This window comes from Chiroxiphia lanceolata, chromosome 1, assembly GCF_009829145.1.
Source record: "Chiroxiphia lanceolata isolate bChiLan1 chromosome 1, bChiLan1.pri, whole genome shotgun sequence".
NCBI lineage: Eukaryota > Metazoa > Chordata > Aves > Passeriformes > Pipridae > Chiroxiphia > Chiroxiphia lanceolata.
Window position 1 is genome coordinate 33,704,319 of NC_045637.1, and position 13,490 is coordinate 33,717,808.

The 13,490-nt window shown below is 39.3% G+C and overlaps 1 long non-coding RNA gene across 1 annotated transcript in view; it reads left to right on the forward strand.

Annotated features, from left to right (window-relative positions):
• Positions 1-3,323: 3,323 nt before the first annotated feature.
• LOC116792261 overlaps positions 3,324-13,490 on the forward strand; it is a 44,538-nt gene continuing 34,371 nt past the window's right edge. The window contains exon 1 of the long non-coding RNA XR_004359039.1: positions 3,324-3,447. This is a non-coding gene — a long non-coding RNA (uncharacterized LOC116792261). The remainder of the gene's footprint in view (positions 3,448-13,490) is intronic.

The following is a 13,490-nucleotide window of genomic DNA, read 5'->3' on the forward strand; positions in this document are numbered from 1 at the left end:
TGTGTTTGTTAAACATACCTATTTTATCTGAGAACTGCAAAGATAGAGGTCACTGAAAACTCTATAGGGACTAGGTTAAAGGAGATGACACAAAGCCTAAAGTTATGGACTTGAATGGAGACAAGTTTCCTTCCTGACACACAAGCTAAACAGCTGGTCACATGTCCGTGGAGGACTGAGACCCAGTCCCATCTAGGATCCAGGCTTCTGTTTTCATGACATGTACTTAATTCCAGGTGCTGCCTTTGCAGGTGTCTTCTCATTTGAGAGGGTTATGTTGTCATGTTATAAACCAAGAAAACATAATTCCAAAAGGACTATCAGAGAAAGAAGCAAGACATCACCTGATGCACATTTAGCATTTCCCCCCATACTCCATCCTCTTTTCCACTATCCATAAGGGATCAAGAGACAGAAAGCAGGTCTGAAAATCCCTGTCTGTCCAGGCAGAGGCTACCTCCATTAGGCCCTTCAGAAAACAGTTGTAAGTTACCTTCAGAGGACTCCATAGGGCCAGACTGTGAGCACACATGATTCTGGTGAAATGGAGCTACATCCCTAGGGCTTCGGGTGTTGATGGTCCTCACTGAGAAATCCTGAAAAACACTGCTCTGTTCCTTTGACAGAAAGCTGAGGGGCAGAGTGGGAAAACAATACTGTCAAGCTCAACCTCCCTCTCAATGGTCTTTATCAAGACATGATAAAATCACAAACTGGATTTTGAAGTTGTTGCATTGCAACTGCTGTTTGAAGGACCTTTTTGCAGATGCTGGGTGTTGGGATACTTCCTTTTGACCAGGTTATTAATGACATGCCCTAAATGAAAGAGTCAGGCATAACTTCAGCTTGGAAAAATGTTGTCTTTGCTAGGTGTGTAGAACTCTGAACTGTTGCAGAAAAGTGTCTGCAGTTGACAGCCAAATGAAATCTCCAGATTATGTCTGCAGTGGCTGTCTGTGCATGACACTACTGTCTCCTTTCTGCCTGCCCATACAGAGGCTTATTCCACAAAAGTGAGATATTTTTCCACTGTCTACCTACAGTGTCTGCAACTGGTGCAATGTCAAAGTAGTAGCTGCTGCATACTCAGCTCTGCAAATATGTGTCTCTATTGAAAAATCTGCAACTGAAATATTAGTAGGACTATCCACGTGGAAGTAGAAGCTGAAAATAAAAGAGTTTTGAACATGTCCATTGGAACCAACATGGTGTGACTTTCATTTTTGGTTTTGTTACTCTGGAATAATTTCCATGCTTGAGGACACAGATGCTGAGGTGTTATTTTTAATAATTCTAATGTCATGTCTTAGCACCTGAATTAACATATCCATTAATATTTAGACTTCTCATGCTCTAGAGAACACAATGAGCTAACATGTTTTTGTATGTAGCAAGACTACAAATCACAGTGTTTAAACCAAGATATAGCTTGATGTTAAATAAGCATCATTTCCCATCACAGTTTTTTGTCTGAATGGAAGCTCAGCAAAAGGGAGTCTTTCAGTAGAAGTGGCTCTGATGGGTGTCATTAGACATTGGCTGGCACTGGTTTTACTCATCTTTATTTTCAGATATGTTTGCAGGAGAAATATTCCTGTTAGGATATTGTGTGTTTATAATTGGTACCTGTATTGAGAATGATGTATGCACTGAAAGCTCACCGAGGCTTATGCAGAGATAAACATATTGAAATAAAACCAATTCTGTGGCCACAGATTGGAAGATCTCGTCCATTTTTATTCTTTACTTTTCCCAGTGGGATTCATGTATTGTGTCTCTCTCATGAGCAATTTGCAATGTGCAGTTATGCACACAGAAGAAACCTGTCTTACAGCATTTTATGGAAGAAACACCCAACTTGTCCTGTTGTTATTACATGTCCCCCAATTCACCAGGTACTTAATGTTTCCATTCTGCCCCCCAATCTAATTTCTCAGGTGTAACCTAAGATGTTTGACAATAAATGTATGTTCTGGAAAAAGAAAGTCCATGTTATTAAGTCCTTGAAAAATCTTTCATTTGGCTCTGTGGTATTATTGTTTCAGTTTTCAAATACATATTTTTCTTCCCAAAATGAGCAAAAATGCTACATGATATTCTGGTTGTTTTTCCTTCTTGGCAGTTACAAGGAACTTTCCCAAGTGGTTCTGATAAGCATTAAGTATTTTCATTAAAATGAATTATGTCAACCACCTAAAGTGCAAAAAAGCAAACTTAAACAAATATTTTGTAAAGGAGGGGAAACATTTTGAAAATCCTCCATGTATTTTCCTGGTACCTGATCTTTTATGATTCGTCTGTGAGCAAGCTGAAAAACATTTAGTTGTTCCTAACTAGATCCTATTTTGTTTTGCCACTCTTCCCTGCTGTTTATTCAAAACTATAAGTGATCCTTGGATATTTTGCTAAACTGTTATTCAGTCAGGGGATGAAAAGTCTGAGGAATGCCATGGGATTATTATAACAGTATAATTAGCTTGCAGACAGCTTTCTTCTCAACAGCTTTCAAAAGCTCTTCTATCCATCTCACTTACCCAAGTAATTAATTAAACACAGCTGCAGACTAGAACAACTGTTGCAAAAAAAAAAAAAAGAAAGTGTTTGCTGTTTGCTTTTCCTGCTCACTTCTAGGCAGTGGAAGAAGAGGAAGTCACGTAGGAGCAGTTACAACAGCTAAGGACCGTCTGCTTTGCTCCATCGTCTGAAATCCTGTAAAGGAAGACAGAGGGGCAAAAGCACTCATGAAACACAGCTCTTGCTGTGGCCAACTCATGCCTGAAGTAGGGGCGACTCTTTTAAAATCATTGCTAGTCTAATGTGCCTATGTCCTGGAAAAGACCCAAGGAGGAAAAGCCCTGAGGGTCCTTGCCAAAACTCCTGTGTCATGTCTTTTTTATACACTGTTAGAAATAAAGTACATAGGTGAGAAAAATGGAATAATTGAAGCAGTGCTGGAGCAGATGACTTGAATACTTTCAAATGTTCCTGGAAGCCAACTGTGCTAAAAAAAAAAGTAATACTGGAAATGGTGCCATCTTCTCAACTGCTATATGTGGCAGGCTCAAAGGTGCAGGGGACTCACAAGAGATTCCTTTGGGATAACTAAAGAGAAAGCAAACTTCACTGCAAATTCACTCAAAACATTCAAGACTATCATAATCCATGGAAGGAAGTGACTTGGGAAAGGTATATTTTCTGTCCAAGAAGCCAGATATCAGGCCAGATGACCAAACATTATATGTCAGAGTTATATAATAAAGGTATTGTTAAATGTGAATGGTTAAGCTAAGCTAACAGTCAAGCTAAGCCATACTGAGCAGCACTGCAATTCTTTCCTTTTAATGGCCTTTACCTGCCAAACATAGCAAAGACCACAAAGAGAAAGTAACAGTACCATCAACCATAGGCAGTGTTACCTGGGGCCTGGAGCATGAAGTAGCTGTGGAGGTAAAGATTCAAAGAGTGAATGATATTGCATCTTTGTTGTCTTTTCATGTATCAAGTGCTTTCCTGGCAGAAAATCTAGAGAAGTACAAGAAGCAAGGGTTAGTCTTTTCTAAGGGTGTCTGGGGATGCCCGTGTGCTGTCACAGCCTTCCCTGTTTCACAGTTACAAATGGCCTGCTACAGCAGAAAGTATTTTAAGACCTGTTTGATTACTTTTCCACAAAATGCCAACACTGTCAAGGACTAAGAAAGCCCTGTACCCAGGGTTAACTTTTTATTTTTATTTGCAATGTATTCAGTGGCAGCCATTCTGGTTTAAAATGAAAAAGAGATTTGTCCTGGAAGGGAAACCATTTATCCTCACATGGCACAGGTTTCACAATATGTGGACTGTCATCATCCATGTACTGTCCAACTTTCTTCACCTTCTCTGTGATGATGAAGGTCCTGCCAGCTTGCCCTGAATAAGTCAGGGACCATAATGAGGTTTCCAGAGGCATGGCTGGAGCTTATAGCTCTTTCCAGACACTTCTGAAGATATTTTAAGGGCAATCTAGACACATATATACTTGTCATGAACTCCTGTGCAGACTTGAAGATGAAAGATACAATTTAAAAGGTCAGTATTGGAAAGTAGATATATAGACTGTAAATAAGTATTTGAGAGGCCTCTGCAAATTTTTCTTTGTGTTCATAGAATCACAGAATGGTTTGGGTCGGAAGAGACCTTAACAATCACCTAGTTCCAACTCTGCTGACATGGGCAGGGGCACCTTCCACTAGATCAGATTCTGTACTCTTGGGAATGGTCCTGTGTAGGGCTAAGAGTTGGACTCAATCATCCTTTGGGTCCCTTCCAACTGAACATATTCTGTGATTCTGTGATTCAGGTTGCTCAAAGCCTCATCCAGCCTGGCCTTGGCCACTTGCAGGAATGGAACACCCCCAATTTCTCTGTTTCCTACTTGATGTGATATGCATTGAAGACTTGCCTCTTGTCTCCTATCTGGCTATGAGAACTATGAGAATGCCCAGTGTTTTCACTGGTGAATGAGATGTTTGAGGTAATGCTTGAATCAAAGTGTAGGACTCTGGCTGTCCTGTATTGCACATTACTAACAGTACTGAGAAGTATTATCTTACAAGAGAGACTCAGAAAACAAAAAATTAACTCACAAAAAGGACAAAAGGGCAAAAACAGGCTAAAACCCAAGTGACAGCACTTAGCATGATTCTTCAGGGAAGAAGGCATTCTAACAAATAATATCTTCTCAATAGGTAGCAGGTATTCAAATTATGTGGTTCTGGATTTCAGTACGTATCGCACAGGCAGCAGGAGGGAAGGATGTCCACTGCAGGAAAACATCATCTTTCCTGAAGTCCTGTGGTGGTGTAGCTAGCAGGAGCCCAAAGCTCTGCTTTTTCCAACCCTTGAGCTCTGACAAAAATGAGGGTAGAACAGTTTCTGTACTTTTCAGAGCACGTATCCTGCATTTCTTTAAAACCTTTATTCAGTCAGTATTGATGGTTTATGCTATTCTTCCTTGCTCTGAGTTAAAAAGCGGGCTATATCTGATCTTCAGTGATTTCCACTGTCATTTATGTACATTTATAGATTTAATGTGCACAGCAACTGCCTTACAGGATGTGTTAATAGAGACTCAGTTGTCTTCTTACACTATTTCTCTTCAGGCTAGTTAATAAAGTCATGCCTTGGAGGCTTAGGATAGTAACTCTGCCTCTCTTTGTCCAGAATCCCTCACGTTCCTTCTTCAATGGCATTTAACTGCATTATATTTTAAATGAAGGTCCCTGTTCTGTTTCTTTCCTCCAAGTCTGTAAGTTTGATCCGTAGCCCCTTATCACAATTTATTTTGCATACATGCTGTTTGGTTCACAGTGCCTCTGACAAGGACTCTTATTGCACCTTCACAGTGCACCAGTAGGCTGCTGACTGCATCCCACATGATGATTCTTACCACATGGCAGGGAAAGTTCCATTCCCACTGCAAGCTGGGCTGCCTTGGTCTCCTGCCCCCGCATTTTGTGCTGAGTCAGGCTGAATATGATCACAGCAATTGTCAGTAATCACAACGCATAGCTGTGGCACGCTTCTTCAGGAAAAACTGCTCCTGGGTATGTTATGGAGGAAGATCATAGTGAGCACATACTGCTTGACATTTCCTGCTTTGATCTCTGCTGCCAGGCAGAGAGCAAATGGGAGGTAAGTAACGTGTGCCATGCCTCTACAGGTAAAGCGGTGATAGATGTGTCACTGCCAGTGTTTTTCCAGTTCCTACCAAAGAAATCAGATAATTTGGTTGGTTTAGGAATTATGGATATACTTTTACAGAATACTTTCTTCTTTTTGCCCTGCCTTAGCTTCCCTATTTTTCCCCTGAGTTTTTTGCTCTGTGGACAGAAGATAGACTTTTTTGTGCCCCATCAAATAATTGAAACTCAATAAGATATGTTCTTGACTGTTCCTGACTCAAGTCATCTGGGAGTCTGGGTGGGATTTGCTTTCTTTGTACAGTTCAATACTATAGGTGAACTGAGATATTTCAGCATACTGACAGTGGGCACTTGCTGGCCTTGAGCTGCCTGCAGAGACTGGTAAGTAGAACTAGAGGTTACAGCAGGTTTTCTAAATTGAAGAGTGTCTCAAATCATCCACCCTGCCCATGCAGGCTACAAAATGGCTCCAGTTGCTAACATCTCGCAATATGGTTTGATCCTAAAGTAAAAGAAAGAGCTTAGGCCTAGCAACAACACTGCAGGATGACTGTTTTCATTTTAAGCACATTCAGAAAACAGGATTTAGTGAATCCTAAAACATTATCCATTAATTAGCTGCAGGAAATTCAGCTCAAATATGCCTCTAAACAACTTTATTTGACTTAATTCAAATATCTTAAAAAACCCCCCAAAACCATGTATAAACATATCACAGGTTCCAGTTCTGTACTAACTGTTTGTACCACTTTTTACTTGCAATCAAGGTGGAGACTGAAATTCTTGTGGTGGATCCTCATGTTCAGAATCGTCACATTCTGAATGAAACTCCATGAGGGTTGTCCCTTTTCCATCACATGCCTGCTTAGTTGCAACTATACCTTAGATTTTGACTTTTGGTCTCTACCAGACTGTGGAGAAGCATATTAAAAATAGGGAGCACATGGTCTTAGAAAGTTTTGATACAAATTATTCAGGTCAGGTTGCATCCTTTTAAACATCCGCTTAACAGGTTTTTCCTGTATCAGTATTCTTCAGAATTTATTTTCTTTTGAAGAGTATCTTGAGGTCTCAAGAGTTTGCAAACCCTGGCACAAAAACTTTTTAAGATAACAAGATAGAAAAAGATAGGTAAGAAATTAAAAAGGAAGATGTACTATTCAAAAATATAAAAAGATGTGGAACAGAAGAACAGGGAGGTCAGACACCTGTCCAAAACCACCCAGGAAGTGTGTCAGAATCAGAAATTAAATCCAGGTGTTCTCCATTCAGATTCAGCAACATGTGAGCAGGCTGACTACCATAGCATATATACCATAGAATGTAAGATTTTACTGGGACAACCTCTGCCAGCACCGAATGTTGCGTGTGTCCCAGCTGACACTTTCTGGGAGGTGTGCTCATTTGAAAGTGAATTTTGCATCCTTTCTCCATATATTCTAAAAGAAATCAATTAAGCAAGCTATATTTCAAATGTGAACTTGCTGCTGTTCATGAAACAGCTTAGGCTGTCCTCTCATAGTTTAGGATGTCAACAGGCCCCTTGATTGAAATACAGCCTTGAAATCCACCTCTTTCTTCCAGACTGCAGTATGTATTATTCTTGTAGTTTTTAAAGACAGCTGTGTGAATTAATGAACTGATCTGAGAATCGAGACTGGCCAAGAGCACCATTTAAAAGTCGTGTAGATGACCTCATAAAAACTGCAAAGAATGCTTACAGCTTGCTTGTAAAACACATCTATTCCTTAATAACTCAAAATGCCCACATAATTCAGTACACATTTTAACCCAAGTGAGTGCTTCATAAGAGAAGACGAAAATTTCCCATGAAAAAGACATTTAACTGGTACAGGCAACTATAAACTTTAATTGATATTTCACAGTATGTACAAGTTTGCTCTCCAGGGAGTGTAGAATATCATTTTTGCACCTGCACTCTAACTGCAGTCTTATAGTATTTCAGCCATTAAACATTTTTCATTAAAGGACTTCATATAGAATTAGTATAATCTGATTTTAACAAAAGCATTCTATATATAGGTTTTTCACACCATATTAATGCAAAACTATTAGAACTGGAGAAGCTGTATTGTGCAGGCAACCCCCAGGTTTCTATCCACAGCCATTTGTAGGGGTGGTCTGTACTCAGAACACCATATTTGTAAAACATATTTATGGTAATGTACTTGACTGTATCTGAGAAGAAAGATATTTCTAATAAACTAGTGGTTTTTCCATGTAAATTGCTTTTTTTGTGCTAGGTTTCCCCAAAGAAATTGGGGAATCTAGTGAAATAGCAGTTTATGGTACAGCGCAATAGTATCACATTCTTTACAACTTCCATCCTTGGCAGTCATAAAACCTAACAGTAGAAAGGGTGTTTGCATATTGGGCAGCAGAGGGAATATTTTTGGATGGCTATAACTTAGCAAATCTGCAGAAATATTTGTCTTATGGCTTGCATTTAATAGCTGTTATCTAGCTGGCAATCAGAGGTGAACAGCTGTGCAGTTTTAAGATGTATGATTTTAAAACAATGAACTGGAGGCCTTGCTAAATGGTTCAAATTAGATGTGGGTAGTAGCAAACATCACAGGACTTTTCACCTTGTTGGAGACAGAGATTGAAGTTGAAAGTGCTTTACAAACTCAGTGAAGGCAGCACCTCCTTAGTCATTTGTAAGAGACCCTTGAGAATATCTGCAAGTTTCCTTGAAAATATTTTCTGGGATTTTTTGAATCTTTTATGTGCAGTATTTCACTCAGATAGTCCTCACAGCCCCTCACCCCAAAAACACTTTCCCCTGCAGAAGAGCCAAACTTCACAGGCATTACTCACCATACAGTTGACAAAGATTTTAATGTTTGAGCAAAGGTCTTAGTTGAAAAATGGAGAAAATAAGGTATGTAAAAACTTGTAGGTATATACATCTTGGTTTCACAAAGCCAGTAAATTAGAAAGTTTCCATCAGACAATCTATTATTTGCACAGGGCTGCAGGGAATGGTGGTTTGCCTATGCCTGTGATGAAAATATGAGACGGTTTGTGTTTATTAGACATACAGGGAAATACAGTTGTTTTGTATAAAAATAACTCTCTCCATACCCCAGAGACTTGCAGAGGAGATGTATGAAGGTGTGACTGATTGACTTTGTGATAATCAGCTTCAGACCACACACAGGAATCACTTTAGTCGAGGCTTTTTTTTTTGCCCATGACTAACATAAAATGTGGTCGAGGATTCACAACAGTCCAGTAAACAATATGCAAACACTGCAGCAAAAAAACTTGGGAGGATAGTGCAGCACAATCTCCCACATGAACATTTCTGCCAGCACTTCAAAGAACACCACCTTGGTCATAATAGGGAAGTGGTTGGACCCATGCTTACAGCACTAATTATGTACGGATAATTAAGGTATTCTTCCTTCCATTGTCCTGAAAAAGAAGGTTTTAACTTTCACAACCAGAGAGGCAATGAGTGAGACCTAATTTTGCTCTGGATTTAGCATCAGATAAACTGTATAACTCTCAGGTGAACCTCCAAACCACTTTGAGACAAATATCTCTACCACACAGAAAAAAAAGTATGGCAGTGGCCCATGGGGTTGCATGACTGAGTGTTAGTTGTGATCTTGTAAATATTTTGTCCCTGGGGTTGTCCTACACATAAGAATACTGAGCAGCCTCCTCCTTCCCTGTGAGTCTCCTCCTTGTGCATGAGCCAAGGTTTTATGGTATTTTTACTTATTCTCACAAGCTATTTATCCTTCAGGAACACTTGTACTAGGTCACTTTTTCCACATTATATTTTTAATAATGGATGTCTTTTTTAGTTGAGTTTTTAACTGGTGTGTCAAAAACAGTGATCTTGCTAGGAACATTAATGGTCTCTTCAACATGATAGCTAAGTAGAGTTTAGGAGACTACTCATCTGCCCTAACTTAGCATTCACAGGGCTAGGCTATGCTTCAAAGAAATCCCAGTACTGTAAACCACCAGTATGATTCCACACTGATCTTATCACTGTCCAGGAGTTGCTGGGTTCCTCTACTTGTGTTTGACAAACTAGCAGAAATATATCCTACTTGTGAGTTTTTTCTTATCTTGGCCCATTTTTGCCTCTGCAGGACAAGGTGAGGCTACGTTTTCAAAGCTGTTCTGAGGTTCATCCAAATAGGATCATGCAGGTAATGCCTGGTGGCAGGGAGAATGCAATCTTGGGAAAAAAAGATTTTATGGAGCCTGCTGGGGCCCAAGGCAATGCAGCTCATGGGCTGCAGCCAGAGCAAGGTGTAAGGTGCAGCAGCTCACCTCCCTGAGACCCACATCTCAATCTGGCTAAACAGCTGAAGTGGTGACATGATTGATCTCACTTCAGAAGAGGGGATTACTAGGTGACTAAGGCTGGTTGTTGAGTGATGCTTATCCCATAATATATTTGAAGATACTTTACCCCTCAGAGAAGGGTGAGGGGAAAAGACAAACAGAACTGAGCCAGGGCAAAAAGCACTTCTGATGTTGGTTTAGGGAAAGTGTTTTGTTCTGTAGTTTTTTAATTCAATAAGTCTCACATAGAAGCACAGTTGAATTTATTTTCTGGTGGAGGGCCTGATGCAGTCATTAAAGAGACTAGATGGAACTTGGGACGAAGCATAGCAATAGACCTTCCCTGTTCTCCTCAGTTTGGTGGTGAAAGTCCAACCCTTCAGATGTGTGATCAGACCCGCTCACTGTGGAGTTTGCATGTGAGGGTTTAAGAGGGTTCTAGTACCTGGGATACCAGGCAAACAGTCATTTTATAAATATCAATTATAAGGAGAGGAAGTTACTCTCACTGCTCATAAAATTTTCAAACAACAAAAAATATGAAGGTTGTCTAGGAGGCAAAGTAAGTCAAGTGAATTTAACTAGCAGCACAGCCAGTCAGAGCCTTGGGGAGATATTAAATTTGGGGAGTTTAATTTTGTTTTGTTTTCTCTTTCCACCCCACAACTGCAGATGAAACTATTCCCCTAGCACATCACAGAGAAAATAAAATGCGCAAGAAAAATTCTGAAGCTCACCAATATTGATTACCTTTTTGTCAGACAATAGCTACTTCTGGGAATAGCTTAAAGAGTATGTTTTGTGGACAAACTCACTCAAAGTAGCTGCAAAATAACACAATAGCCATGACATCAAAATGGAATAGAGGGTACAAAGCCTTCTGCTGCCTCTGTTACTAGTCTGACCTCAGTCTCCTTTGCCCAGGTGGATGATAATAGATGGAAATGACAGATCTCCAAGACTGGGATGGTCTCTCATAGCAGGTAGAGCACACAGTACTGCTGGCACATCTCAGCAGTACTGCCACATAAATGCCTATTATAAGTCAGTAAAGGCTTATATGGAAGCTGCTGTGGAAAATCTTAATTCACAGAAGTTGAAGGCTAAACTTGCTTGACTTCAGCGGAGTCAGGATTTTAAATGTAAAATGTGATTTTAAATTGGGTAAAATATTTAAAAAGAAACATACCTTCTTTTTAACATAGATTAAATCTTAGATTGTGCTCCAAACCAGACATTAGTGTATGCAAGTCCAAGTGGCTCTTGTTGCTGCCATTTAATGTCATAGACAACTGTATTATTCTTTGCATGCTGTTGTGAAGACAGAGACTAGTATACTATTCTTTTACTGTGTTACTGTCCTGAACTTAATTTACTGATATTTAGTGGAGCAGCAATAGTATATTACTAATGTTGGATGATCTGTCTAATAGAAGAAGGAAAACAAAAAACTATGGAGAAAAGAATGTGTTCATAACAAACTCTCTCTTTTTACTTGGGGCACCTTTTTAATTGCATTTCTTATGCATCTAAAACAACTTTATTATTATACTGGAAACGGAATTGATTCTGTACTTATTCCCATATTTCAAATGTTAATTTTTCTTGATTATGTGTGAAATGAGTTTATCTATGGAGTAATCAATCAGTTCTGTCCGTTTGTACAGTTCACATCTGTGATGGTAGCCACTTTTATAAATAAGACACAGTAAATTCCATAATCTGTGAAATAATTTTAGCCCAAATGAGCATTTTGTGCCCTTCTTTCATGGAGATTGTTTAAAACAAGGCACACATGTTTCAGTAGTAACCGTACCCTTACTGAGGGAGGGAAGTTTTGCATACTCTCTTAAATCAATCCTTCTTGCATATTTGAATAGGGTTGGGTATAGCAAGCTGAGCAGCTAATTTAAGACCAGCTCTTTCTTTTCTCAGGATCAGGAACTTACATTTTCCCCTTTACCTGACTGTTTGTGGTTTGTTTTTTTTTTTTTTTGGCTTTAGCCACAAGTTCCTGTAACATTCCTTACAGAAACAGCTGCTATCTATTGAAATACAAGTCATTGTTCATTTATAATCCACCCTACTGGTGAGATACATAATTGTATTTGCCATATGTGAAAGCAATTACGATACTTCATAGAGAAGAAATGCCTTCAAGTGTCTGCTGACTAAGCCTACCCTGAGTTGTGTATTTGGGAGCAAAGCTGTCTTTTCTTTAAAGTAGCTGCTGATTCCTACTAGTGGGCCAATCCTGAGAATTTTAAGTATGCATACAAACAATCAGGCTTTTTACCCTCCTAGTTTTCTTGTTACGTGAGGTTTTGTCCATACCAACTATGCATGCTTTCTGCTAGCATAGTTCTAATGATTCCAGGGAAGATATATCAATTTATTCCAGCTACAGATCTGCACTCTAATACTCAGATTATATTTTCCCCTTAAAAAAGGAAAGGTTTTTTTTCTGTCCTTGACTCAAGTCTTATATATCATTCTTAAAAGATGGGCTTCCCATTCCTGGTATGTTTTTGATGAAAGCTACTTGTCCGGCTCTGATCTCATTTTCTCACAGAGTTTCTTAGTCTGTAAATTTACTCATAGGCTTTCCTATAAGTAGCTATATAATTTTTAAATGTCAGCAAAAACCCCTCAAAAAGATCTCTCCTTCCATTAACATTAAAATTTGCTCAATTTCTGTCTCAAATTCACAAGGCCTGTTCACATAGCACTTATTATATTCAGTGTAAGTAAGAGTGAGAGTTTTAGTCCTCTACCCTTCCCTGCTTTTTTGGAAACAAATATTCCATAATAACACTTCTAGGGATCTTTTGCTCAATGCTGTGTAAATCACCTCAATCTCTTTAATAGGATTTTGCTCACATAACTTAATACCAGAGAACAGCTCTCCTATGTTAAATATGAGTAGGTCAAGGCTTTATATTTTAATGCATCCTTTATGCTTATTCTGCTCCTCTGCCATAATGATTCAGGGCATTAATATATCATGTTGCCACCTAACCAAGTATATAAGAACAGCTTTGTGGGGTTGATGTTTTGTATTATTCCATGAATCAACTTAAAAGAGGTTGCCACAGACACTGCCAAACTCCCCTAGGATGACATGGATTTAGATTCTTCTGGGCTTTAATCTGCAGAGTGTTGAGGAGCTCAGATATTCAATAGGAACCCACTGGCTACCAGGAGTTAGCAAAATGAGGCTTTTAGTTTATTCCTCTAACAGAGGGGTGTGGTATTAGGTGTGGTGTGGTACCGGGAGGCTTCAGGTTTCCGTCTAGTGTCTCTTCAGTTTTATATTTAGATTAAACAGTAATGATGTAAAACCCTTCCCTACTGCCTCGTGATGTGCCTTGTGAAGTTACTCAAGAAGGATTAGAATGAGGACAATGAAAGACAGAATGAGAAAGGTTGGATGAGAACACTGCAAGTCATCTAGTCCAACCCTCCTGCTTAAGCAAG